This window comes from Aegilops tauschii, chromosome 2 (assembly GCF_002575655.3).
Source record: "Aegilops tauschii subsp. strangulata cultivar AL8/78 chromosome 2, Aet v6.0, whole genome shotgun sequence".
Lineage (NCBI taxonomy): Eukaryota > Viridiplantae > Streptophyta > Magnoliopsida > Poales > Poaceae > Aegilops > Aegilops tauschii.
This window is the reverse complement of record NC_053036.3, coordinates 181,918,873-181,946,866: the sequence shown is the minus strand read 5'-3', so window position 1 is coordinate 181,946,866 and position 27,994 is coordinate 181,918,873. Positions and strand designations below refer to the sequence as shown.

Genomic DNA, 27,994 nt, shown 5'->3' with positions numbered 1-27,994 from the left:
ATGCGTACATGGCAACTGGGCAAACACACATAGCAACTGTGAATCGTTTGCTAGACGGCAACTGCAGTTGCGCGTACGTGGCAATCAGATAAACATGCATGGCAACTGCGATTAACCACACGTGGCAACTAGGTAAACACACATGACAACTATTGTTTGACCACATGTGGCAAGTAGTTAATCACACACGACAACTATGGTTTAATTACACGCGGCAACTACCATAAATTAGACATGGCAACTATAGTTAACCAAAACAGAGAGAGTTGCCAGTCGTTTTGTTTAAGCTTTCAGCCCGTCCAAGCATCACGAGTAAGGATATCTTGTGGCATGCCAGAGAAGATGAAATCAAATCTTTCACACCGGGACTGGTAATCGAGAAGCATTAACGTACGCGGAAGGAGCGCTCGCTCGCGCTATCCATGTAGGATCAACTACCAGAGAGAAAAGATGGGCTGGACCATCACGTCTAGAAAAAAAAGAGTAAAGCGATGAAAACCCTAGACTATCGTTTCCCCTAATCCCGCCGCCGCATGCTCTCCCTCCCGCGTGCCCGTCCTACCACCTCCACGCCCTTCCCCCTTCTCCTCTCCTTGCGTCGTCGGTCTGGAAGCCGGAGCTCGGAGCCGACGCCTCCGGATCTGAATTCGTGCGCCATGGTGGCGATTGGTGGAGGCGGCTCCTCCACCTCCTCATCTCCTTTCTTGGTGTGGCGCTGCTCCAACCCAGCCCCGTCGCGCGAGGCGGCGGCAAGAACAAGAAGGCAGGCGGCGCCACGAGCTCTTGTCCCGAGGAAGCCGCGGGAGGATGAGGTCGATGCGGTCGTCCGCGCCTCATCCGCTGTGGGAGCCCATGAGCGAGAGGAAGGAGGCATCGTCAGCTGCGCGCTCGAGCTCGCCACGGACAGGTCCATCCATCTCTCCCTCTCTCTCGCTCTCTCTCTTTCTATCTCTCTCTCTCTCATTTTGGGAATGTTTCAAAGTGGAAAGGCAAGAAATGTTGCCAGAAAAGATTATGTAGATTTTTTTAAGACTGGCGTGATGGCATACTATGGATACAATGGATTTCACATTGAAGCATTTGTTGAGGTCAGCTACCTATCTCATCCAGTGATTGTCTTTGATTGTCTGATATATCTGCTACTAGTATCTGTTTCTGTTTGAGTTGTGCTGATCGAGCTGTGTGAGATTAGTACTAACAAATTGTCTGTCTAGCATGCTTATTCATTTTTCGGAAAAAATGCTTATCATTTTTTCCATAATTTAGTTGTTGTTGTGAACATCCTTTGTCTCGTGCAGATGTTCCCAGCTGTTGAGGTTGTTGAGTTACTTGAATCATTTGGAAAAAAGACCCCCTGAGTGCTTACGTACAAATACACTGAAGTTAAAACCATATTAACTCAATTTCTTGATGTATGTATATGGCACCGAAGATTTTACAGTTATCTTTGACTATAAATTCATCACCGCTTCATCAAACACACACTCTCTCGCTCTCTCTCTCTGTAACGCCCGGATAATCATGCTACAGTAATCTCACGTTAATGATGGCACGTCACCTCTGTCACTGTAATTAATCTCGGGTTAATTCAAAACCGTTTCAAAGTTAAATCCTAAATAAGTCAAACGATAAAAGTTTTTCAAAATTTAAAACAAAAATGTTCGGGAGATGCCAAATAAGGCATAGTTAATTATGGTGAAGTAAACACATTTTTAGAGAATGCCTAAATGTTTTAAATTGAATTGAAACAGAAATGAAAATAAATAAAAGAAAGAAATTACAAAAAAAGAAAACAGAACAAAAAAACAAAAAGAGGAGCCCCCCAAACTGGACCCTGCCCCAACTGGGCCAACCCCCAGGCCCGGCCGGCCGGCCCACCGACGCCCCACTCACCTTATCCACTGCCCCCCACTCACCACCGACGCCTCCACCCACTCCCCCCCGAAATATCCTCCCCTCCTCTGCCTCCCCCGATCTGGATCGAGGAGGAGGGCATCGCCGTCGCGCTCGACCTCGCCGTCCGGAGCTCGCCGTCGCCGGAGCACTCCCCCGCCGGCCTGCTTCCCCCTCCTCCCCTGCGCGCGTCGTCCCCGTCCCCCCACCCCGAGCCCCGCTGCCCAGACCCTACGCCCGCGGTGAGGCCCCCGGCCGTGCTCGTCCCCTCCCCTGCATCGCCGCGCTCCCCGCGTTCGGCCTGCGCCCGGGCCGCGCGTCGCCCCGCCCGGCGCGCCTACACACGCCCGTGGCCGCGCCCTCTCCCCCCGTGAGCAGCGCCCTCTCCCCCCGTGAGCAGCGCCCCTCCTCTCTTTCCCTCGACGCCTCCGCCCGCACCTGCCCCGTCCGGCCTCAAGACGCGCCCCGGCCGCGCTCACGGCGGCCCGCGCTCACCGTGGCCTCGCCCCGCACCATTGCCTCACTCCCGCGCTGGTTCCCTCTCCCCTCTGTCCCCGCGCGAGCACCACCGCTCGCCGCTCGCCCCGTCGACGGCGCCCTCGCCTCCGTTCCCCCCTGCTCCCCCGCAAGCGCCCCCTCCTCTGCACTTGGCCCCGGCCCTGCTCCTGCGGCTCCCTCCACCGCGCTGGAGCCCCAGCCGTGGCCGGTGGTCGTGCCCGGGCCACGGCTCCCGTGCCTCCTCCCCGTTGTCCACGGGCGAGGCCATCTGTCGGGCGCCCGCCCGCGCCCGCTTGGGCCGTGCCCGCCGCCCGCGCCCGCTAAGGCCCAGTGGCCCTATGACAATGGGGCCCCACTCCAAAACGATTAAAAAAGAATTTAAAAATAATAATAAAAAAATGATTAAAAAATAATAATAAATAAAATAATAATAATAAAACTAATAAATTAATTAATAAATATATAAATAAAACAAATAATAAAAATAAATTTAATTAATTAATTAGTTAATTAATTAAGTTAATTAATCCGGTTTAAATTAATCTAATTAGATAATTAATTTAACTAAACAGTAGTTAATTAGGTAACAGCCCCTGACAGGTGGGACCCACCTGTCAGGTTGACCAGGTCAACGCTCAACGTTGACTGCTGACGTCAGCATGACATCATGCTGATGTCATAAATCCATTTTCGAATTAAATTAGATAATTAATTAAATTCCAGAAATTAATAAAATCTTTAGAAAATCATATCTTTTAATCCGTAACTCGGATTAAAATATTTTCAACCTGAAAGTTGCTCCGAACGACGAGACGAATCCGGATACGCAGTCCGTTCGTCCACCACACCTCCCTAACCTATCGAACTCGCAACTTTCCCCCTCCGATCCATCTGTCCAAAAACGCAAAACATCGGGAATACTTTCCCGGATGTTTCCCCCCTTCGCCAGTACCACCTACTGTCGCGTTAGGACACACCTCGCACTGCTCATTGTCATGTCACGCATCGTCATGTTTATGTTTGCATTGTATTTACTGTTTCTTCCCCCTCTTCTCTCCGGTAGACTACGAGACCGACACTGCTGCTGCCCAGTTCGACTACGGAGTTGACGACCCCTCCTACTTGCCAGAGCAACCAGGCAAGCCCCCCCCTTGATCACCGGATATCGCCTATTCTTCTCTATACTGCTTGCATTAGAGTAGTGTAGCATGTTACTGCTTTCCGATATCCTATCCTGATGCATAGCCTATCCTTGCTACTACTGTTGTTACCTTTACCTGCAATCCTACATGCTTAGTATAGGATGCTAGTTTTCCATCAGTGGCCCTACATTCTTGTCCGTTTGCCGTGCTATACTATCGGGCCGTGATCACCTGGGCGGTGATCACGGGTATATTCTTATATACTATACACATGACACATGTGATGACTAAAGTCGGGTCGGCTCGTAGGAGTACCCGCATGTGGATCTTTGTGGCGGAGCGACAGGGCAGGTTGAGACCGCCTAGGTGAGAGGTGGGCCTGGCCCTGGTCGACGTTCGCGGTTACTTAACACGCTTAACGAGATCTTGGTATTTGATCTGAGTCTGGCCATTTGGTCTATACGCACTAGCCATCTACGCGGGAGTAGTTATGGGTATCCCGGCGTCGTGGTATCAGCCGAAGCTCTTTTTGACGTCAGCGACGGAGCGGCGCGCGCCGGATTGGACTGGAACGCCACTAGGCTAGGTCTGCTTCCGGCCGCCCTCGCAACGTGCAGGTGTGCATAGGGCGATGGGCCCAGACCCCTGCGCGCATAGGGTTAGACCGGCGTGTTGACCTCTCGGTTGAGCCTAGGTGGGGCTGCGACGCGTTGATCTTACGAGGCCGGGCATGACCCAGAAAAGTGTGTCCGGCCAAATGGGATCGAGCGTGTTGGGTTATGTGGTGCACCCCTGCAGGGAAGTTTATCTATTCAAATAGCCGTGTCCCTCGGTTAAAGGACGACCCGGAGTTGTACCTTGACCTTATGACAACTAGAACTGGATACTGAATAAAATACACCCTTCCAAGTGCCAGATACAACCCGGTGATCGCTCTCTAACAGGGCGATGAGGAGGGGATCGCCGGGTAGGATTATGCTATGCGATGCTACTTGGAGGACTTCAATCTACTCTCTTCTACATGCTGCAAGATGGAGATGACCAGAAGCGTAGTCTTCGACAGGACTAGCTATCCCCCTCTTATTCTGGCATTCTGCAGTTCAGTCCACTGATATGCCCCTTTACACATATACCCATGCATATGTAGTGTAGCTCCTTGCTTGCGAGTACTTTGGATGAGTACTCACGGTTGCTTCTCTCCCTCTTTTCCTCCCTTTCCTCTCTATCTGGTTGTCGCAACCAGATGCTGGAGTCCAGGAGCCAGACGCCACCGTCGACGACGACACCTACGACACTGGAGGTGCCTACTACTACGTGCAGGCCGCTGACGACGACCAGGAGTAGTTAGGAGGATCCCAGGCAGGAGGCCTGCGCCTCGTTCGATCTGTATCCCAGTTTGTGCTAGCCTTCTTAAGGCAAACTTGTTTAAGTAATGTCTGTACTCAGATATTGTTGCTTCCGCTGACTCGTCTGTGATCGAGCACTTGTATTCGAGCCCTCGAGGCCCCTGGCTTGTATTATGATGCTTGCATGACTTATTTATGTTGTAGAGTTGTGTTGTGATATCTTCCCGTGAGTCCCTGATCTTGATCGTACACATTTGCGTGCATGATTAGTGTACGGTCAAATCGGGGTCGTCACAAGTTGGTATCAGAGCCGACTGCCTGTAGGAATCCCCCTTTCCACACTCCTTGGCCGAAGTCGAGTCTAGACATTACAAAAACTTTTACTAACATGGCTGTGTGTCTTACGGGCCCACGTCGCCATTGGGTGGTACTAGGATCTTTTACTCCTCGACCTTTACTCTGGGACTCTGAACTCTCTTCTACTCGGGTTAAACGAATTTACTAACTCTAACACTAGGACCCCGTGACCGCATTCACCCCAAAGTTGGATAAGCCATAGTTGTTTCTTAGAATAGTATTTTGAACAATTCACACACTGTCATTTGACTCCTTTGAAACGTTTTTGCTTTCAGATGGAACCCACGAGGCAGGTCGTGCGCCACACGACGGCCATTGGTGCCTCGGGATCACCTGCTGTGCTAGCTGAGATGATGACCTATCTGGGTTATCGCTGGCACCCTGAGTACACCGTCTACGAGGAGTACCAGGACTTTAACCAGGAGCAGTACCGTGCCATCGTCCACCTCTACTCGCGGGAGTATGACTCCACTACTGTGCTGCACACCGCACATGGTGTTGGTGTGACCATCGATATGGCTGTCCACGATGCTGCCTATGCTGCTCTAACACGTCTTCGTGGAGAGTATCGGGAGTTGGACACCACCCCTTTCAGGCACATTGCTATCGCATCTGATATTGGTGCGGAGGGATACTATACTGCTGCCTACTCCACTGTCACCCGAGAGTCCTTCTACCATCAGAACCTGGTTCTGCATGCTGATGGGCTGGATCGAGCTAACCGAGCTCTTCGCCATGAGATGTACACCACCCGTCAGCACCTTTACCGTGCTCTGACGCTGCTGCACCCCTTTGTCCGATCTGGACAGCTACCACGTACTGCGATCTACCCAGCCAGGACCGTGATGCCCCACGGTGTCGGTTGGCCAGAGGTGGGAGGCTACTCTCCCGCACTTGGTCCTCTTCTGCCACCTGAGCGTCGGGCTCTACACCTGAGTATCCGCGGCCCCCAGTCTGCTGACGTGGAGGGCTATCCGTTGCCTCACTACCAGCTGTCGGGCTACGATTACCTCCACAGTACCTCTTGGGACTGATGTAGGCTTGCTTGTAGTGTTAGATGCATTCGCCGTGAGCCTGTGTGCCGCCTATGATGTTTTAGTCTATGTACTGTACTCTGTGTACTGAACTCTATGCATGACCCCTTTTGTAAGTTATGCCGACTACTATGTAGTAGCTATCGTGCTCCTTTCATTATGCATGTTTCATCATGAATGATCATTGTCTTTGCAAATTTCTCAATGCTGAACCCCTGTTATATATTAGCAGGATGGTTAGACCAGGTGGTCGTGGTAGTGGTGGCAATGCCCCACCACCACCTGAGTACATGGCTGGTTTGATCCAACAGTTTGAACTGAACCGCCAATTCCTGGAAAATATGATGGCTCAGTTTCCTCGCCCCAATATGGACCAGCAACCAACCCCAGTAACTCTGCAGGATTTCATGCGCCTGAATCCAACTGTGTACCGCAGCTCAACTCAGCCACTGGATGCTGATGACTGGCTCCGTGACATCACCTATGAGATGGAGTCTGCCGATGTAGCCCCTGCCAGCTATGTCAACTTTGCTTCCTTCTTTCTGAAGGGACCCGCAGATCAATGGTGGGACAGCCACAGGCGTACTCTGCCAGCTGGAACAATCATCACCTGGCCAGACTTCCAAGCTGCTTTCCGTGCCCGCTTCATTCCTCAAGGAGTCATGGACCGGAAGAAGCGTGAGTTCCGCAACCTCACCCAAGGCAACAAAAATGTTGAAGCTTATCAGCGGGATTTTCTGGACTTGTCTCGCTATGCTGAGGAGGACATTGCAACTGATGCACGCAGACAGGAGAAGTTCCGTGATGGCATCCAAGCTGACATCAAGCTCGCACTTCTAGTGCATGACTTTGCTGATTTCGCCACCTTGGTGAACAAGGCCATCAATGTCGAAACTGGTCTGCAGGAATACCAGAGCTCTCACAGGCGCAACCGTGACACGGGCTCATCTTCGGGCTCGCCCTCACAGAAGCGTAAGATATGGATCCCGAACAGCATGTACCGTCCAAAAGCATCTGCCCCAAGGCAGACCTATGCTGCACCTCGTCTGCCTCTACCATCATCTAGGCAGTCAAGACTTCCAGCCCCACCGTCCCAAGCCCCTGTTCCCACTCCCAATAATGTCTTGTGCTTCAGGTGTGGTCAACCAGGGCACCGTGCTAGAGAATGCACCAGAACCAGAATCAACTGGCCCTTCCAGCAACTGGCCGTGGTAACAACCAGCCCCGCAACAACAATGCTAAGTCTTATGGTCGTGCTAATGCCAACCACGTTGATCTCAACGAAGCTCAAGACCAGCCTGCTACTGTGATGGGTACACTCCTCGTAAATTCAGTACCAGCATCCGTTTTATTTGATACAGGTGCATCACATTCATTCACGTCAGAAGATTTTGCATTCATGCATGGCATTAGAAGCGAAGACATGAATGCTTCACTATTAGTACACACCCCTGCGGGCCAATGTCGAACCTCCATGATTTGCAACGACGTCCCCGTTGAAATCGAAGGACTGGAATTTCTTGTCTCTCCCATCGTACTGAAGTCCTGTAGCATTGATCTCATTCTGGGAATGAATTGGTTAAAAGCGCATACTGCTTCAATCGTTTGCACCACTAAGACCGTCCATCTGCTACACCCTTCAGATGAGATAGTTACTTACCAAGCCCATCTGGTGCAAAATGCCGAGGCAAGGCTCTATGCATTGAATGCATTGAATGCTGCACCGCTCGAGGGCATTGAAAACATTCCCGTTGTGCGTGAATTCCTCGACGTCTTTCCTGAAGAACTTCTAGGGATTCCCCCTGCTAGAGCTGTCGAATTCATCATCGACTTGAAACCAGGCACCACTCCTATAGCCAAGCGACCCTACAAAATGCCGCCGCATGAACTCCTTGAGCTTAAGGAAGAAATCGACAAATCTCTTCGCAAAGGATTCATTCGCCCAAGTTGCTCTCCTTGGGGAGCACCTTCTCTCCTTGTCAAGAAGAAGGATGGGACAAACCGGTTAGTTCAAGACTACCGTCCTATAAACCAAGCTACCATTCAGAATAAGTACCCTCTTCCTCGGATCAATGATCTGTATGATCAACTGGCGGGTTCGTCAGTGTTCTCTAAGATCGACTTGAGGTTGGGTTACCACCAGATCCGTGTTCGCGAAGAGGATATCCCAAAGACCGCCTTCGTGACTCGCTATGGTTCATACGAGTACACCGTCATGTCTTTCGGTTTAACCAATGCTCCAGCCACCTTCTCTCGTCTGATGAACTATATATTCATGGATTACCTCGACAAGTTCGTTGTGGTTTATCTGGATGATATCCTGGTATTTTCAAAGAACGAAGAAGAACATGCTGAACATCTTCGACTTGTGCTGGAAAAGCTACGAGAGCATCAACTATATGCCAAGTTCTCCAAATGTGAATTCTTCTGGCTACCGGAAGTAACCTACCTTGGGCATGTCATCTCTAAGGATGGTATTGCCGTCAACCCCGAGCGAGTTCAGGCTATTCTCGATTGGACTCCTCCGAAGAACGTTAAGCAAGTCAGAAGTTTTCTCGGTCTCGCCAGCTATTGCCGTCAATTTGTCGAGAACTTCTCCAAGATCGCCAGGCCTCTGACTAACCTGTTGCATAAGGGCGTCAAGTTCCAATGGACAGACAAATGTCAGGAAAGTTTCCAGGCACTCAAAGACAAGTTGACTTCTGCCCCAGTTCTAGCTCCACCTGATACTAAGAAGGACTTCGTCATTTACTGCGACACTTCCCGTCAAGGATTAGGCTGTGTCCTAATGCAAGACCGCAAGGTGATTGCTTATGCCTCTCGGCAATTCCGCCCTCACGAAGAGAACTACCCAGTTCACGACCTTGAACTTGCTGCTGTCATTCATGCGCTGAAGCAGTGGTGACATTACCTTCTTGGTAATCGTTGCGAGATCTTCACTGACCACCAAAGTCTGAAGTATCTGTTTACTCAGCCAGATCTGAACCTCCGTCAGCAGAGATGGATGGAGCTTGTTGCAGACTTTGACTTGGGTATTTCCTATACGCCAGGCAAGGCTAATGTAATGGCTGATGCCTTGAGCCGCAAGTCTTACTGCAACCACCTCCAGGTTCACAAAGTTCAGCCCTCGCTTGTTGAAGAATTCAGGAAGCTGAACCTCCATATTGTTCCTCCGGGTGCGCTCGCTCCCCCTCCTAAGGAGTTTGGCAAGGTGAACCTCCACGTTGTTACCCAGGGTTCCCTCAATACCCTAGTTGCTAAACCAGATCTCGTGGACAGCATCAAAAGGCTACAGAAGTACTCTGAAGCCCACAAGATTAAGCGCTACCTCGCAGAAGGAAAGCCCTCATTCTTCACTATTGCTGAAGATGGCACCTTATACTTCAAGGGCCGCCTAGTGGTGCCATGTGCAGAGAAAAACCTGGATATGACACAGGAAGTTATGAAAGAAGCCCATGATACGCCTCTATGTATACACCCTGGTAGTACAAAGATGTACCAAGACATCCGTCAGAGATTCTGGTGGTCTAATATGAAGCAAGACATTGCTCGTTGTGTCGCTGAGTGTGACGTTTGCCGTCGTATCAAAGCAGAACATCAAAGACCTGCTGGAACTCTGCAACCTATCTCTATTCCTGAATGGAAATGGGACCATGTTGAGATGGACTTCGTCACTGGATTTCCCAAATCACAGAAAGGTAATGATGCTATTCTTGTCGTCATTGACCGGCTTTCCAAAGTTGCACATTTTCTGGCGGTCAAAGAAACGATCACTGCTAGCCAGTTGGCAACGCTCTATATGTCCAGGATTGTTTCACTCCACGGTATTCCATTGGTTATCAGCTCAGACCGTGGCAGCTTATTCACTTCAAGATTCTGGGCAAGTTTTCAAGAAGCTATGGGAACTCATCTGTCATTCAGTACTGCATTTCATCCTCAGTCGCAAGGGCAAGTTGAACGCGTCAACCAAGTTCTCGAAGACATCCTTCGAGCTTGTGTTATTTCCTTCGGCAAGAAATGGGAGGAATCTCTCCCGTATGCTGAGTTCTCTTATAATAATAGCTATCAAGTGTTGGGGAACGTAGCAGAAATTCAAAATTTTCTACGCATCACCAAGATCAATCTATGGAGTTTACTAGCAACGAGGGGAAGGGGAGTGCATCTACATACCCTTGTAGATCGCGAGCGGAAGCGTTCAAGAGAACGGGGTTGATGGAGTCAGACTCGTCGTGATCCAAATCACCGATGATCCTAGCGCCGAACGGACGGCACCTCCGCGTTCAACACACGTACGGAGTAGCGAAGTCTCCTCCTTCTTGATCCAGCAAGGGGGAAGGAGAGGTTGATGGAGATCCAGCAGCATGACGGCGTGGTGGTGGAAGTAGCGGGGATCCCGGTAGGGCTTCGCCAAGCACTAACGGGAGGGAGAGGGAGGCGCCAGGGGCTAGGATATTGCTGCCCTCCCTCCCCCCCACTATATATAGGGCCAAGGTAGAGGGGGGGGGCGCAGCCTTGACCCTTCCTCCAAGGAAGGGTGCGGCCAGGGAGGAGTCCTTCCCCCCCAAGGCACCTCGGAGGTGCCTTCCCCCTTTAGGACTCTCCCTTTTCCTTATCTCTTGGCGCATGGGCCTCTTGGGGCTGGTGCCCTTGGCCCATATAGGCCAAGGCGCACCCCCTACAGCTCATGTGGCCCCCCGGGGCTGGTGTACCCCCCTTGGTGGACCCCCGGACCCCTTTCGGCACTCCCGGTACAATACCGATAAAGTGCGAAACTTTTCCGGCGACCAAAATAAGACTTCCCATATATAAATCTTTACCTCCAGACCATTCCGGAACTCCTCGTGACGTCCGGGATCTCATCCGGGACTCCGAACAACTTTCGGGTTACCGCATACTAATATCTCTATAACCCTAGCATCACCGAACCTTAAGTGTGTAGACCCTACGGGTTCGGGAGACAGGCAGACATGACCGAGACGACTCTCCGGTCAATAACCAACAGCGGGATCTGGATACCCATGTTGGCTCCCACATGCTCCTCGATGATCTCATCGGATGAACCACGATGTTGAGGATTCAATCAATCCCGTATACAATTCCCTTTGTCTATCGGTATGTTTCTTGCCCGAGATTCGATCGTCGGTATCCCTATACCTTGTTCAATCTCGTTACCGTCAAGTCTCTTTACTCGTTCCGTAACACATCATCCCGTGATCAACTCCTTGGTCACATTGTGCACATTATGATGATGTCCTACCGAGTGGGCCCAGAGACACCTCTCCGTTTACACGGAGTGACAAATCCCAGTCTCGATTCGTGCCAACCCAACAGATACTTTCGGAGATACCTGTAGTGCACCTTTATAGCCACCCAGTTACGTTGTGACGTTTGGTACACCCAAAGCATTCCTACGGTATCCGGGAGTTGCACAACCTCATGGTCTAAGGAAATGATACTTGACATTAGAAAAGCTCTTAGCAAACGAACTACACGATCTTGTGCTAGGCTTAGGATTGGGTCTTGTCCATCACATCATTCTCCTAATGATGTGATCCCGTTATCAACGACATCCAATGTCCATGGTCAGGAAACCGTAACCATCTATTGATCAACGAGCTAGTCAACTAGAGGCTTACTAGGGACATGGTGTTGTCTATGTATCCACATATGTATCTGAGTTTCCTATCAATACAATTCTAGCATGGATAATAAATGATTATCATGAACAAGGAAATATAATAATAACCTATATATTATTGCCTCTAGGGCATATTTCCAACAGTCTCCCACTTGCACTAGAGTCAATAATCTAGTTCACATCGCCATGTGATTAACACTCATAGGTCACATCACCATGTGACCAACATCCAAAGAGTTCACTAGAGTCAACAATCTAGTTCACATCACTATGTGATTAACACTCAATGTGTTCTGGTTTGATCATGTTATGCTTGTGAGAGAGGTTATTAGTCAACGGGTCTGAACCTTTCAGATCCGTGTGTGCTTTACGAATATCTATGTCATCTTGTGGATGCTACCACGCGCTATTTGGAGCCATTTCAAATAATTGCTCTACTATACGAATCCGGTTTACTACTCAGAGTCATCCGGATTAGTGTCAAAGTTCGCATCGACGTAACCCTTTACGACGAACTCCTTTTCACCTCCATAATCGAGAAAATTCCTTAGTCCACTAGATACTAAGGATAAGTTCGACCGCTGTCATGTGATCCATTCCCGGATCACTATTGTACCCCTTGACCGACTCATGGCAAGGCACACTTCATGTGCGGTACACAGCATAGCATACGTAGAGCCTATGTCTAAAGCATAGGGGACGACCTTCATCCTTTCTCTCTCTTCTGCTGTGGTCAGGTCTTGAGTCTTACTCAATACTCACACCTTGTAACACAGCCAAGAACTCCTTCTTTGCTGATCTATTTTGAACTCTTTCAAAATCATGTCAAGGTGTGCGTTCTTTGAAAGTATCATCAGGCGTCTTGATCTATCTCTATAGATCTTGATGCCCAATATGTAAGCAGCTTTATCCAGGTCTTCCTTTGAAAAACTCCTTTCAAACAACCCTTTATGCTTTCCAGAAATTTTACATCATTTCGGATCAACAATATGTCATTCACATATACTTATCAGAAATGTTGTAGCGCTCCCACTCACTTTATTGTAAATACAAGTTTCTAACAAACTTTGTATAAACCCAAAAACTTTGATCACTCCATCAAAGCGTATATTCTGACTCCGAGATGCTTGCCCTAGTCCATGGAAGGATCGCTGGAGCTAGCATACCTTTTAGCATCCTTAGGATCGACAAAACCTTTCTGATTGTATCACATACAACCTTTCCTTACGAAAACTGGTAAGGAAACTTGTTTTGACATCCATCTGCCAGATTTCATAAATGCAGCTAATGCTAACATGATTCCGACGGACTTAAGCATCGCTACGGATGAGAAAATCTCATCGTAGTCAACTCCTTGAACTTGTGAAAAATTCTCTTCGCCACAAGTCGAGCTTCATAGACGGTAACATTACCGTCCATGTCCGTCTTCTTCTCAAAGCTCCATTTATCTCGGATTTCATGGCTTCTAACCATTTGTCGGAATATGGGCCCACCATCGCTTCTCCATAGCTCATAGGTTCAGTATTGTCCAACAACATGATATCTCAGACAGGATCACGTACCATTCTGAAGTAGCACGCATCGTCGTCGTCCTACGAGGTTTGCTGGTGACTTGATCCGAAGTTTCATGATTACTATCATAAGCTTCCACTTCAACTGGTATAGGTGCCACAGGAACAACTTCCTGTGCCCTGCTACACACTAGTTGAAGTGACGGTTCAATAACCTTATCAAGTCTCCACCATCCTCCCACTCAATTCTTTCGAGAGAAACTTTTCCTCGAGAAAGGACCCGTTTCTAGAAGCAATTACTTTTGCTTCCAGATCTGAAATAGGAGGTATACCCAACTGTTTTGGGTATTCTTACGAAGATGTATTTATCCGCTTTGGGTTCGAGCTTATCAGCCTGAAACTTTTTCACATAAGCATCGCAACCCCAAATTTTTAAGAAACGACAACTTAGGTTTCTCTAAACGGTGTCGTCTCAACGGAATTGCGTGGTGCCCTATTTAAAGTGAATGCCGTTGTCTCTAATGCCTAACCCATAAACGATAGTGGTAATTCGATAAGAAACATCATGGTATGCACCATATCCAATAGGGTGCAGTTATGATGTCCGGACACACCATCACACTATGGTGTTCCAGGCGGTATTAATTGTGAAACACTTTCCACAATGTCTTAATTGTGTGCCAAACTCGTAACTCAGATACTCATCTCTATGATCATATCACAGACATTTTATCCTCTTGTCACGACGATCTTCAACTTCACTCTGAAATTACTTGAACCTTTCAATAATTCAGACTTGTGTTTCATCAAGTAAATACACTCAGCATCTACTCAAATCATCCGTGAAGTAAGAACATAACGATATCCACTGCATGCCCCCGTACTCATTGGACTGCATACATCAAAATGTATTACTTCCAATAAGTTGCTCTCTTGTTCCATCTTACTGAAAACGAGGACTTTCAGTCATCTTGCCCATGTGGTATGATTTGCATGTCTCAAGTGATTCAAAATCAAGTGAGTCCAAACGATCCATCTGCATGGAGTTTCTTCATGCATATATACCAATAGACATGGTTCGCATGTCTCAATCTTTTAAAAAACGACTGAGTCCAAAGATCCATCTACATGGAGCTTCTTCATGCGTTCTATACCAATATGACTCAAATTGCAGTGCCACAAGTATGTGGTACTATCATTACTATTTTATATCTTTTGGCACGAACATGTGTATCACTACGATCGAGATTCATTTTAGGTGCAAGACCATTGAAGGTATTATTTAAATAAACAGAGTAACCATTATTCTCCTTAAATGAATAACCGTATTGCGATAAACATAATCCAATCATGCTTAACGCAAACACCAAATCTCGATGGTAGAGGGAGCATGCGATGCTTGATCACATCAACCTTGGAAACACTTCCAACACATATCGTCATCTCACCTTTAGCTAGTTCTCCGTTTATTCCGCAGATTTTATTTCGAGTTACTAACACTTAGCAACCGAACCGGTATCTAATACCCTAGTGCTGCTAGGAGTACTAGTAAAGTACACATTCATATAACGTATATCCAATATACTTCTGTCGACCTTGCCCGCCTTCTCATCTACCAAGTATCTAGGGTAGTACTGCTTCAGTGACCGTTCCCCTCATTACAGAAGCACTTAGTCTCGGGTTTGGGTTCAACCTTGAGATTCTTCACTAGAGCAGCAAACGATTTGCTGTTTCATGAAGTATCCCTTTTGCCCTTGCCCTTCTAGAAACTAGTGGTTTTACTAACCATCAACAATTGATGGTCCTTCTTGATTTCTACTTTCGCGGTGTCAAACATCGCGAGTTGCTCAAGGATCATCATCTATCCTTGATATTTATAGTTCATCACGAAGCTCTACTAGCTTGGTGGCAGTGACTATGGAGAACCATCACTGTCTCATCTGGGAGATTAACTCGAACTCGATTCAAGCGATTGTGGTACTCAGACAATCTGAGCACATGCTCAACGATTGAGCTTTTCTCCCTTAGTTTGTAGGCTTAAGAAACTTGTCAGAGGTCTCATACCTCTTGATGTGGGCACTAGTCTGAAATCCCAATTTCAGTCTTCAGAACATCTCATATGTTCTGCGACGTTTCAAAACCGTCTTTGGTGCCACAATTCTAAACCGTTAGCATTACGCATTGAACTATCACGTAGTTATCAAAACGTGTATGTTAGATGTTCCGCAACATCTACAGACGAAGCTGAGGTTCAGCACACCAAGCGGTGCATTAAGGACATAAGCCTTATGTGCAACAATGAGGACAATCCTCAGTTTACGGACCCAGTCCGCATAATTGCTACTACCAACTTTCAACTAAATTTTTCTCTAGGAACATATCTTAAACAGTAGAACTAAAGCGTATGACATAATTTGCAAAGACCTTTTGACTATGTTCATGATAATTTAGTTCATCTGATTAATGAACTCCCACTCAGATAGACATCCCTCTAGTCATCTAAGTGATACATGATCCGAGTCAAACTAGGCCGTGTCCGATCATCACGTGAGACGGACTAGTCATCATCGGTGAACATCTCCATGTTGATCGTATCTGCTATACGACTCATGTTCGACCTTTCGGTCTCTTGTGTTCCGAGGCCATGTCTGTACATGCTAGGCTCGTGAAGTCAACCTAAGTGTTTCGCATGTGTTCCGAGGCCATGTCTGTACATGCTAGGCTCGTCGACACCCGTTGTATTCGAACGTTAGAATCTATCACACCCGATCATCACGTGGTGTTTCGAAACAACGAACCTTCGCAACGGTGCACAGTTAGGGGGAACACGTCTCTTGAAATTTTAGTGAGGGATCATCTTACTTACTACCGTCGTTCTAAGCAAATAAGATGCATAACATGATAAACATCACATGCAATCAAATAGTGACATGATATGGCCAATATCATTTTGCTCCTTTGATCTCCATCTTCGGGGCACCATGATCATCTTTGTCACCGGCATGACACCATGATCTCCATCATCATGATCTCCATCATTGTGTCTTCATGAAGTTGTCACGCCAACGATTACTTCTACTTCTATGGCTAACGCGCTTAGCAATAAAGTAAAGTAATTTACATGGCGTTATTCAATGACACGCAGGTCATACAAAAAATAAAGACAACTCCTATGGCTCCTGCCGGTTGTCATACTCATCGACATGCAAGTCGTGATTCCTATTACAAGAATATGATCAATCTCATACATCACATATATCATTCATCACATCTTCTGGCCATATCACATCACATAGCACATGCTGCAAAAACAAGTTAGACGTCCTCTAATTGTTGTTGCAAGTTTTTACGTGGCTTGTATAGGTTTCTAGCAAGAACGTTTCTTACCTACGTAAAACCACAACGTGATATGCCAATTTCTATTTACCCTTCATAAGGACCCTTTTCATCGAATCCGTTCCGACTAAAGTGGGAGAGACAGACACCCCACCTTATGCAACTAGTGCATGTCAGTCGGTGGAACCTGTCTCACATAAGTGTACGTGTAAGGTCGGTCCGGGCCGCTTCATCCCACAATGCGGCCGAAACAAGATAAGACTAGTAGCGGCAAGAAGAATTGACAACATTGACGCCCACAACTACTTTGTGTTCTACTCGTGCATAGAAACTACGCATAGACCTAGCTCATGATGCCACTGTTGGGGAACGTAGCAGAAATTCAAAATTTTCTACGCATCACCAAGATCAATCTATGGAGTTTACTAGCAACGAGGGGAAGGGGAGTGCATCTACATACCCTTGTAGATCGCGAGCGGAAGCGTTCAAGAGAACGGGGTTGATGGAGTCGTACTCGTCGTGATCCAAATCACCGATGATCCTAGCGCCGAACGGACGGCACCTCCGCGTTCAACACACGTACGGAGTAGCGACGTCTCCTCCTTCTTGATCCAGCAAGGGTGAAGGAGAGGTTGATGGAGATCCAGCAGCACGACGGCGTGGTGGTGGAAGTAGCGGGGATCCCGGCAGGGCTTCGCCAAGCACTAACGGGAGGGAGAGGTGTCACGGGAGGGAGAGGGAGGCGCCAGGGGCTAGGATATTGCTGCCCTCCCTCCCCCCACTATATATAGGGCCAAGGGAGAAGGGGGGGGGCGCAGCCTTGACCCTTCCTCCAAGGAAGGGTGCGGCCAGGGAGGAGTCCTTCCCCCCCAAGGCACCTCGGAGGTGCCTTCCCCCTTTAGGACTCTCCCTTTTCCTTATCTCTTGGCGCATGGGCCTCTTGGAGCTGGTGCCCTTGGCCCATATAGGCCAAGGCGCACCCCCTACAGCCCATGTGGCCCCCCGGGGCTGGTGGACCCTCTTGGTGGACCCCCGGACCCCTTTCGGCACTCCCGGTACAATACCGATAAAGTGCGAAACTTTTCCGGCGACCAAAATAAGACTTCCCATATATAAATCTTTACCTCCGGACCATTCCGGAACTCCTCGTGACGTCCGAGATCTCATCCGGGACTCCGAACAACTTTCGGGTTACCGCATACTAATATCTCTATAACCCTAGCGTCACCGAACCTTAAGTGTGTAGACCCTATGGGTTCGGGAGACAGGCAGACATGACCGAGACGACTCTCCGGTCAATAACCAACAGCGGGATCTGGATACCCATGTTGGCTCCCACATGCTCCTCGATGATCTCATCGGATGAACCACGATGTTGAGGATTCAATCAATCCCGTATACAATTCCCTTTGTCTATCGGTATGTTACTTGCCCGAGATTCGATCGTCGGTATCCCTATACCTTGTTCAATCTCGTTACCAGCAAGTCTCTTTACTCGTTCCGTAACACATCATCCCATGATCAACTCCTTGGTCACATTGTGCACATTATGATGATGTCCTACCGAGTGGGCCCAGAGACACCTCTCCGTTTACACGGAGTGACAAATCCCACTCTCGATTCGTGCCAACCCAATAGATACTTTCGGAGATACCTGTAGTGCACCTTTATAGCCACCCAGTTACGTTGTGACGTTTGGTACACCCAAAGCATTCCTACGGTATCCGGGAGTTGCACAACCTCATGGTCTAAGGAAATGATACTTGACATTAGAAAAGCTCTTAGCAAACGAACTACACGATCTTGTGCTAGGCTTAGGATTGGGTCTTGTCCATCACATCATTCTCCTAATGATGTGATCCCGTTATCAACGACATCCAATGTCCATGGTCAGGAAACCGTAACCATCTATTGATCAACGAGCTAGTCAACTAGAGGCTTACTAGGGACATGGTGTTGTCTATGTATCCACACATGTATCTGAGTTTCCTATCAATACAATTCTAGCATGGATAATAAACGATTATCATGAACAAGGAAATATAATAATAACCTATTTATTATTGCCTCTAGGGCATATTTCCAACATCAAGCTAGTCTGAAGATGGCCCCCTTCGAAGTGTTATATGGACGAAAGTGCCGAACCCCTCTAAACTGGTCAGAAACTGGGGAACGTCCACTCTTCGGTCCGGATATTATCCAACATGCCGAAGAACAAGTCCGCATTATTCGCGAGAATCTCAAGACTGCTCAGTCATGTTAGAAGAGTCAGTATGACCGTCATCATAAAGACATGGTCTATCAACCTGGCGAAAAGGCTTATCTTCGGGTCACACCAATGAAGGGTGCCCACCGCTTCGGAATCAAGGGCAAACTAGCTCCTCGCTATATTGTCCCATTCACTATTCTCGAAAGGCGTGGAAAAGTGGCATACCAACTGGAGCTACCGCCGAACCTTTCTCAGGTTCACGATGTGTTCCATGTGTCACAGCTCTGCCGTTGCTTCAAGGACCCAATCCGAGCTGTGGATCATGAAGTGCTCGAATTGCAGCAAGACCTCTCCTATAAGGAGCATCCGGTCCGCATTCTCGACCAAGCTGAACGCCGCACACGTCAGAAGGCGATCAAGTTTCTCAAAGTCCAGTGGTCGTACCATTCTGAAGATGAAGCCACTTGGGAACGAGAGGATCGTCTGCGCGAAGAATACCCCGCACTGTTTCCTTCTACCTCCTAAATCTCGGGACGAGATTTCTTGTAGTGGAGGAGATTTGTAACGCCCGGATAATCATGCTACAGTAATCTCACGTTAATGATGGCACGTCACCGCTGTCACTGTAATTAATCTCGGGTTAATTCAAAACCGTTTCAAATTTAAATCCTAAATAAGTCAAACGATAAAAGTTTTTCAAAATTTAAAACAAAAATGTTCGGGAGATGCCAAATAAGGCATAGTTAATTATGGTGAAGTAAACACATTTTTAGAGAATGCCTAAATGTTTTAAATTGAAATGAAACAGAAAAGAAAATAAATAAAAGAAAGAAATTACAAAAAAAGAAAACAGAACAAAAAAACAAAAAGAGGAGCCCCCCAAACTGGACCCTGGCCCAACTGGGCCAACCCCCAGGCCCAGCCAGCCGGCCCACCGACGCCCCACTCACCTTATCCACTCCCCCACTCACCACCGACGCCTCCACCCACTCCCCCCCGAAATATCCTCCCCTCCTCTGCCTCCCCCGATCTTGATCGAGGAGGAGGGCATCGCCGTCGCGCTCGACCTCGCCGCCCGGAGCTCGCCGTCGCCGGAGCACTCCCCCGCCGGCCTGCTTCCCCCTCCTCCCCTGCGCGTGTCGTCCCCGTCCCCCCACCCCGAGCCCCGCTGCCCAGACCCTACGCCCGCGGTGAGGCCCCCGGCCGTGCTCGTCCCCTCCCCTGCATCGCCGCGCTCCCCGCGTTCGGCCCGCGCCCGGGCCGCGCGTCGCCCTGCCCGGCGCGCCTACACACGCCCGTGGCCGCGCCCTCTCCCCCCGTGAGCAGCGCCCCTCCTCTCTTTCCCTCGACGCCTCCGCCCGCACCTGCCCCGTCCGGCCTCAAGACGCGCCCCGGCCGCGCTCACGGCGGCCCGCGCTCACCGTTGCCTCGCCCCGCACCATTGCCTCACTCCCGCGCCGGTTCCCTCTCCCCTCTGTCCCCGCGCGAGCACCACCGCTCGCCGCTCGCCCCGTCGACGGCGCCCTCGCCTCCGTTCCCCCCCTGCTCCCCCGCAAGCGCCCCCTCCTCTGCACTTGGCCGCGGCCCTGCTCCTGCGGCTCCCTCCACCGCGCCGGAGCCCCAGCGGTGGCCGGTGGTCGTGCCCGGGCCACGGCTCCCGTGCCTCCTCCCCGTTGTCCACGGGCGAGGCCATCCGTCGGGCGCCCGCCCGCGCCCGCTTGGGCAGTGTCCGCCGCCCGCGCCCGCTAAGGCCCAGTGGCCCTATGACAATGCGGCCCCACTCAAAAACGTTAAAAAAAGAATTTAAAAATAATAATAATAAATGATTAAAAAAATAATAATAAATAAAATAATAATATTATAATAATAAAAATAATAAATATATAAATATATAAATAAAACAAATAATAAAAATAAATTTAATTAATTAATTAACTAAATTAATTAAGTTAATTAATCCTGTTTAAATTAATCTAATTAGATAATTAATTTAACTAAACAGTAGTTAATTAGGTAACAGCCCCTGACAGGTTGGACCCATCTGTCAGGTTGACCAGGTCAACGGTCAACGTTGACTGCTGACGTCAGCATGATATCATGCTGATGTCATAAATCCATTTTCGAATTAAAGTAAATAATTAATTAAAAATCCAGAAATTAATAAAATCTTTAGAAAATCATATCTTTTAATCCGTAACTCGGATTAAAATATTTTCAACATGAAAGTTGCTCAGAACGACGAGACGAATCCGGATACACAGTACGTTCGTCCACCACATCTCCCTAACCTATCGAACTCGCAACTTTCCCCCTCCGGTCCATCTGTCCGAAAACGCAAAACATCGGGAATACTTTCCCGGATGTTTCCCCCCTTCGCCAGTACCACCTACTGTCGCGTTAGGACACACCTCGCCCTGCTCATTGTCATGTCGCGCATCGTCATGTTTATGTTTGCATTATATTTACTGTTTCTTCCCCCTCTTCTCCCCGGTAGACTACGAGACCGACACTGCTGCTGCCCAGTTCGACTACGGAGTTGACGACCCTCCTACTTGCCAGAGCAACCAGGCAAGCCCCCCCCTTGATCACCAGATATCGCCTATTCTTTTCTATACTGCTTGCATTAGAGTAGTGTAGCATGTTACTGCTTTCCGATATCCTATCCTGATGCATAGCCTATCCTTGCTACTACTGTTGTTACCTTTACCTGCAATCCTACATGCTTAGTATAGGATGCTAGTTTTCCATCAGTGGCCCTACATTCTTGTCCGTCTGCCGTGCTATACTATCGGGTCGTGATCACTTGGGCGGTGATCACGGGTATATTCTTATATACTATACACATGACACATGTGATGACTAAAGTCGGGTCGGATCGTAGGAGTACCCGCAAGTGGATCTTTGTGGCGGAGCGACAGGGCAGGTTGAGACCGCCTAGGTGAGAGGTGGGCCTGGCCCTGGTCGACGTTCGCGGTTACTTAACACGCTTAACGAGATCTTGGTATTTGATCTGAGTCTGGCCATTTGGTCTATACGCACTAGCCATCTACGCGGGAGTAGTTATGGGTATCCCGGCGTCGTGGTATCAGCCGAAGCTCTTTTTGACGTCAGCGACGGAGCGGCGCGCGCTGGATTGGACTGGAACGCCACTAGGCTAGGTCTGCTTCCGGCCGCCCTCGCAACATGCAGGTGTGCATAGGGCGATGGGCCCAGACCCCTGCGCGCATAGGGTTAGACCGGCGTGTTGACCTCTCGGTTGAGCCTAGGTGGGGCTGCGACGCGTTGATCTTACGAGGCCGGGCATGACCCAGAAAAGTGTGTCCGGCCAAATGGGATCGAGCGTGTTGGGTTATGTGGTGCACCCCTGCAGGGAAGTTTATCTATTCGAATAGCCGTGTCCCTCGGTAAAAGGACGACCCGGAGTTGTACCTTGACCTTATGACAACTAGAACTGGATACTGAATAAAATACACCCTTCCAAGTGCCAGATACAACCCGGTGATCGCTCTCTAACAGGGCGACGAGGAGGGGATCGCCGGGTAGGATTATGCTATGCGATGCTACTTGGAGGACTTCAATCTACTCTCTTCTACATGCTGCAAGATGGAGATGACCAGAAGCGTAGTCTTTGACAGGACTAGCTATCCCCCTCTTATTCTGGCATTCTGCAGTTCAGTCCACTGATATGCCCCTTTACACATATACCCATGCATATGTAGTGTAGCTCCTTGCTTGCGAGTACTTTGGATGAGTACTCACGGTTGCTTCTCTCCCTCTTTTCCCCCCTTTCCTCTCTATCTGGTTGTCGCAACCAGATGCTGGAGTCCAGGAGCCAGACGCCACCGTCGACGACGACACCTACGACACTGGAGGTGCCTACTACTACGTGCAGGCCGCTGACGACGACCAGGAGTATTTAGGAGGATCCCAGGCAGGAGGCCTACGCCTCGTTCGATCTGTATCCCAGTTTGTGCTAGCCTTCTTAAGGCAAACTTGTTTAACTAATGTCTGTACTCAGATATTGTTGCTTCCGCTGACTCGTCTGTGATCGAGCACTTGTATTCGAGCCCTCGAGGCCCCTGGCTTGTATTATGATGCTTGTATGACTTATTTATGTTGTAGAGTTGTGTTGTGATATCTTCCCGTGAGTCCCTGATCTTGATCGTACACATTTGCGTGCATGTTTAGTGTACGGTCAAATCGGGGGCGTCACACTCTCTCTCTCTCCTCTCTCTCTTATCTTGTTTGTGGGGTTTGCAGACCGAGACCCGTAGGAGGGATCTTGTTGCTGCTCTTATTCCAAGGAGGGGTTAGTCTGGATCCGACTGAAAAATGGTCAAACGTTTGCTTTCTTTGAACATATTTTCTTTTACAACTAAATAGTACAGAATATTAAAGCAACTCTTGTGGTTTTGACAATTCCAGGTATGATTAGTTGTGTACGACTCAATTATTGTGGAATATATGGCAGGACATTACATGGTATCTTCCTCTCCCCTATTATTTAATAAGATTGTTTTTCTCACTCTCCATCTACCAGCGATTCATTTTTTAATGTTGTGATTACAGAAACAAGGTTCACGTTCCTTTTTACCAGTGATGGCTCTTGCTCCTCAAGAGAAGGAGCGAACAGTTAATATGGCATAAGATTTTCCCCCACTCTGATAATCCCTTTGCAATAATTCATTTGTCTAACTAATACTATGTTTGCATGTATGTAACCCTTCATATGCTATCTGAGCGATGATTATAACAAGGCATGACTGCGGGCGACGAAGGAGGGCACGACCAGGCGTGGTAGCCATTGGAGGAGGAGACGGAGGGAGAAACGAAGAGAGGAGAGTAGAATGTCGAGACCGTGGGCCGCGAAGGAAGCCAGCGCGGCGGTTGGGCACGATCTGAAGAATCACAATATTTCGCCAATAGGTTCAGAGACGAGAATTCATAGAAATGTTATGCTCAGTCGTCCTATTGTATCGACTGTAAAGGTGAGATCTCACTTGTCATATAAGTTTTCTATTACCCTTTTATAGAAACCTATTCCCATCTAGCCAAATCCTCTTGTTAATTGCAGATATTGCAATTAGGCTCGAGTGGACGTTGGCGATACGGCAATGAGAAGATCATGTGGTTTGTCTTCCTGCTCAGTCCTCCCAATCCCTCCCACTTGACTTTTCTGGGTGTCGGGGCATATTTGGTTATCTAAAGATATTTTTCCTTTCCTGGTTGGGACTTAGCAAAAGATACAAGAGCAGAAATTATTGCTTTATTGAAAGTTTGGTATCCTACAGAGGAAGAGATGGAGCATTCCCTAACAATAAGTAGGAAATTTGGGGCTAAGATAGATCAATGCGTAGTACCATCATCATCTAAAGCTTTATACAAAACCTTCTTCACAATGCTAAAGTATACATAATACTAGAATAGGAACAGAACATAGGTCTAGATTATCTTTCTTTGCCATACATGTAATGCTTAAGTTCTTGGAAACAAAACCATTTTTTTGCATAAAAGCCATAAAGGAACAAAATAATTGAAAACCTTATAAGCAGCAACAGAATGACATCTAAATCTGTACATAAAAAGCATTTGTACAATAAATTGGTAACTATAGGTTAGCAAGAAGAGTAAGCTGCTATCCTGTTTCTTCTGCCACTATTTTTGTGCAAATGCTGTCAAACTACAACTGCTTTAATTCAGCTTACAGATGATGCAACTTTTTCTCTCCTTCTCTGATTCTCTGCTAGAAATTGCTACCTCCCTCTCATTCCCTCTTAATAATGTGCTTTTCTGGTTCAATTTCATGCCTCAAGCTGACATTCTGAATTGTGCCTGTACAAAAAAATGTACTCACCTTTTTCTAATGAACATGTTTGTGTTAATGCCTAGAGTAGCTTGGAATCAAATTGATAAACTTTAGAATTAAGTTATACATTTTCTGAATTTTATTTAATTTGTATGATTTGCCACGTGATGTCTGACCTCGTACGGCCACGTAAAGATGCAGCACCAACTGCTTGTCAACAATGATTTGAAGAAAATGTTGTGACAGCCCAAAGCACCAAGCTTAACTACTAGACGAGGACATGAATTTAACTTAATAGGTACACACATTTGCATGTCAGCTACATGAATTAGGAGGGTCAAGTAGCATAATTTAGCCGCGTAGCTGTGATGTACAGGTGTGCTTTGCTAGAGATTGTTACTAAACTGAATGATACTTGTGTACATTTCCAATTACTGCATTTTTGCTGTTATATTTTGTTGGATAAACGATTGGTTGAAATGTTAAGCATTCCCCGGTTGATTAATCTCTTTGCTGTCCTTATTCTGAGATGATAAATTTCTATAGATGCTGAGAGTAGGAGTAGGATCCTCATGATGTTAGTTCACTACTCCCTCTGTAAAAAAATTATAAGAGCGTGCGTTTAGATCACTACATTAGTGATCTAAACGCTCTTGTATTTCTTTACGAAGGGAGTACATCTTAACAGGACAATTTGCTGGGGGAAAGCATTTCTTGACTCCTCATCTGCCTGGACATCCACTTTGGCTCACGCCCCGCCAAAGCCAAGCAAGAAGAGATGGTGAGGTCGAATTCGGCCAGTCTATCTGTTTCGATCCTCCGTCTCACGGATTTTGCTCAGACCACGTGTGAGAGTGGAAAACTTTTATCCCTCGCTTCATTTTGCCTATATGGGAGTACGAGTGAACTACCAGTCTACCTTAGAATTAGCTTACAGCTCTCATTACCAGGTTGCCCTGATACTTTGCAAAAAATCCCTCGGGGGCTCTCGCGGTCGCCCAGGTGATCTGGCGGCGACGGAGATCCAGAGTGAGTGAGCAGATGGCGGCCTCGGCGCCGGCGGTCCCGCCGGAAAAGAGGCCCCCTTCCTGGAGCCGGCCTCGTCGGGGGCCTCTTCAGCGGGCAGGATTGGGAGGAGCTTCGGATGAGATCAAGGCGTATTTTCAGCCGGGCGAAGAACCGGGAGCGGTGCCTGCAGCATTCAAGGGAAAGAGCGATGGATTTGATCCGTAATTTGGTAGGTGAGATCCCCTCTGTTCCATATGGGGAAGGTCCGGTCGGGACCAATGGCGCCATGACATCCGCGGATTTAGCGGACTGTGTTTTGGGGGAAAATATGGTGATAGCGCAGGATTTGTATTTGTTTCCTAATCAATTGGTAGATCCTTCTTCTGGATTGGGTAGTATAGAGAGGAATCAGTGGGGATCGACCATGTCAGCGATTTTACCTTTGGTAACACTGGATTTTAATTCCTTTAAAGGCAATAGAGAAAATTCCGCTGCTATTACTTGGAAACGGCGTATTTATGGTGTTTCCATTTCATTTTTTATTAAGACTATCAATTACGCTCGGGTTGCTGAGGATAGTTATGTAGATTTAGCAGGTTATCCTTTCATTTCGGTTGTCAGTATGAGAGGTCAGCGGGATTTGAAGGAGGAGCCGATTTTGATCCCAGACCCTTCCATTCGTGGATCATCTGGGGGAGAGGGAGCTGTTTGTGCTGTAGTTATTAGGAAACTGCACTTTTATGGCATTTTTTTCATGGTTAATTGCATCAAATTTATTTTCGAGGCTGTATGGAAGGGGACCCTGGCTTGCTATATTTGTGGGCACAGGAGAGGTTGTCTTTCTTCAGGTTCCTCACCATTGCAGAATCACTTGTTCTCTGCTCCTTCCATTCCTTGTGGCGGCCTAGTGAAGTATTCCATGGCGGGTCAGGGAGAGAATGTGAGTAGTGTGGTGGGGAAGAAACATGTGACTGGAGTGGGTTCCAGGAGGGTGATGGACGCCATGGAGGGAGGGGGCTCTTCGCCGGCCATTATCCAAGCTGGTTCCCCTCTTCGCCAGCCTCTTGTCATTGACATGGAGGCTGCACTACTAGGAAAAGGGCTATAGATGGAATGGCCACTAATGACGCACCAGACATGTGGTGCGCCATTGCTAGCAATGGCGCACCATGTGCTGGTGCGCCATTAGTGTGAAAGACACTAATGGCGCACCAGACAAACGGTGCGCCATTAGTAACAAATTTTATTTTTTATTTTGCCAGACATACTAATGGCGCACCAGGACGTAGTGCGCCATTACTAGTTGTAACTAGTAATGGCGCACCAGTAACATAGTGCGCCATTAAAATAATTTTTTTATTTTTTACTTTTTTGCAAAACTACTAATGGCGCACCTGGTGCAGTGCGCCATTACTAGTTGAAGCTAGTAATGGAGCACTGCTCCCCGTGCGCCATTAGTGTTTTTTTGCAAAACTACTAATGGCGCACCACCAGCAGGTGCGCCATTAGTAACCAGGGTTACTAATGGCGCATTTTGTGGTGGTGCGCCATTAGTAACCTGGGACGAGCTAGATTTTTGGACAGCCACACCTACCCACTCACTTTCCCCACTTCATTCTCTCCTCCCTCCTCCAAGCTTGTCTCGGCTGCCTCCTCCTCACCTCATTTGCATCATAAATTCATCCAAATTACGTGGTTAAAGCCCTTTTTTTATAGGTAAGTAAGGGGGAAGCTATCTTTATGTTGTTCTCCCTCCAACAACGTGCACATGCACTTTTTATGTCCTAGCTAGATCTATGTATGTTTGTGGTGTTGCATATGTTTATGGTGTTGCATATATGTTTGTGTTTGCAGGTACCGGTATTTGAAATGCGATACTTGCCAATATTTTGCCGGATTGTTGATTCATTTCCGTTTCGGCGGGAATTTTGGCACTATGCATTCTTTTTGGTCCTATTTTTAGGGAAAGTCATGCCAAATATTTTCTTGGTTCTAAAATATCGTTTTGCTCTACCCCGCAGGTGATCATGGTCCGCACGATGACCGAAGGCATCGTGAATAGGTTTTTGAGCTCCGCGAAGGCCGAGATGCTTGAAAAGAACGAGACGGAGATAAGATGTCCGTGTCGAAGATGCAAGCTGAAAAGCCTTATTGCGGACCCGGATTCCGGGCAGGTGCGGGACCACCTGCTCTTGCGTGGTTTCATGGATGGCTAT

The 27,994-nt window shown here is 48.0% G+C and overlaps 1 long non-coding RNA gene across 3 annotated transcripts; it reads left to right on the top strand.

Moving 5' to 3' along the window:
- Positions 1-254: 254 nt before the first annotated feature.
- On the top strand, positions 255-26,281 carry LOC120973210 (uncharacterized). 3 transcript variants are annotated; one of them, XR_012202230.1, is made up of 6 exons: positions 255-1,088; positions 23,225-23,299; positions 23,390-23,446; positions 23,534-23,952; positions 24,039-24,094; positions 24,966-26,281. It is a non-coding gene; the product is annotated as an uncharacterized lncRNA (long non-coding RNA). The 3 variants fall into 3 exon arrangements; XR_012202229.1 differs by having other exon boundaries at positions 261-907; positions 24,039-26,281; XR_012202228.1 differs by having other exon boundaries at positions 261-1,088; positions 24,039-26,281.
- The last annotated feature ends 1,713 nt before the right edge of the window (positions 26,282-27,994 follow it).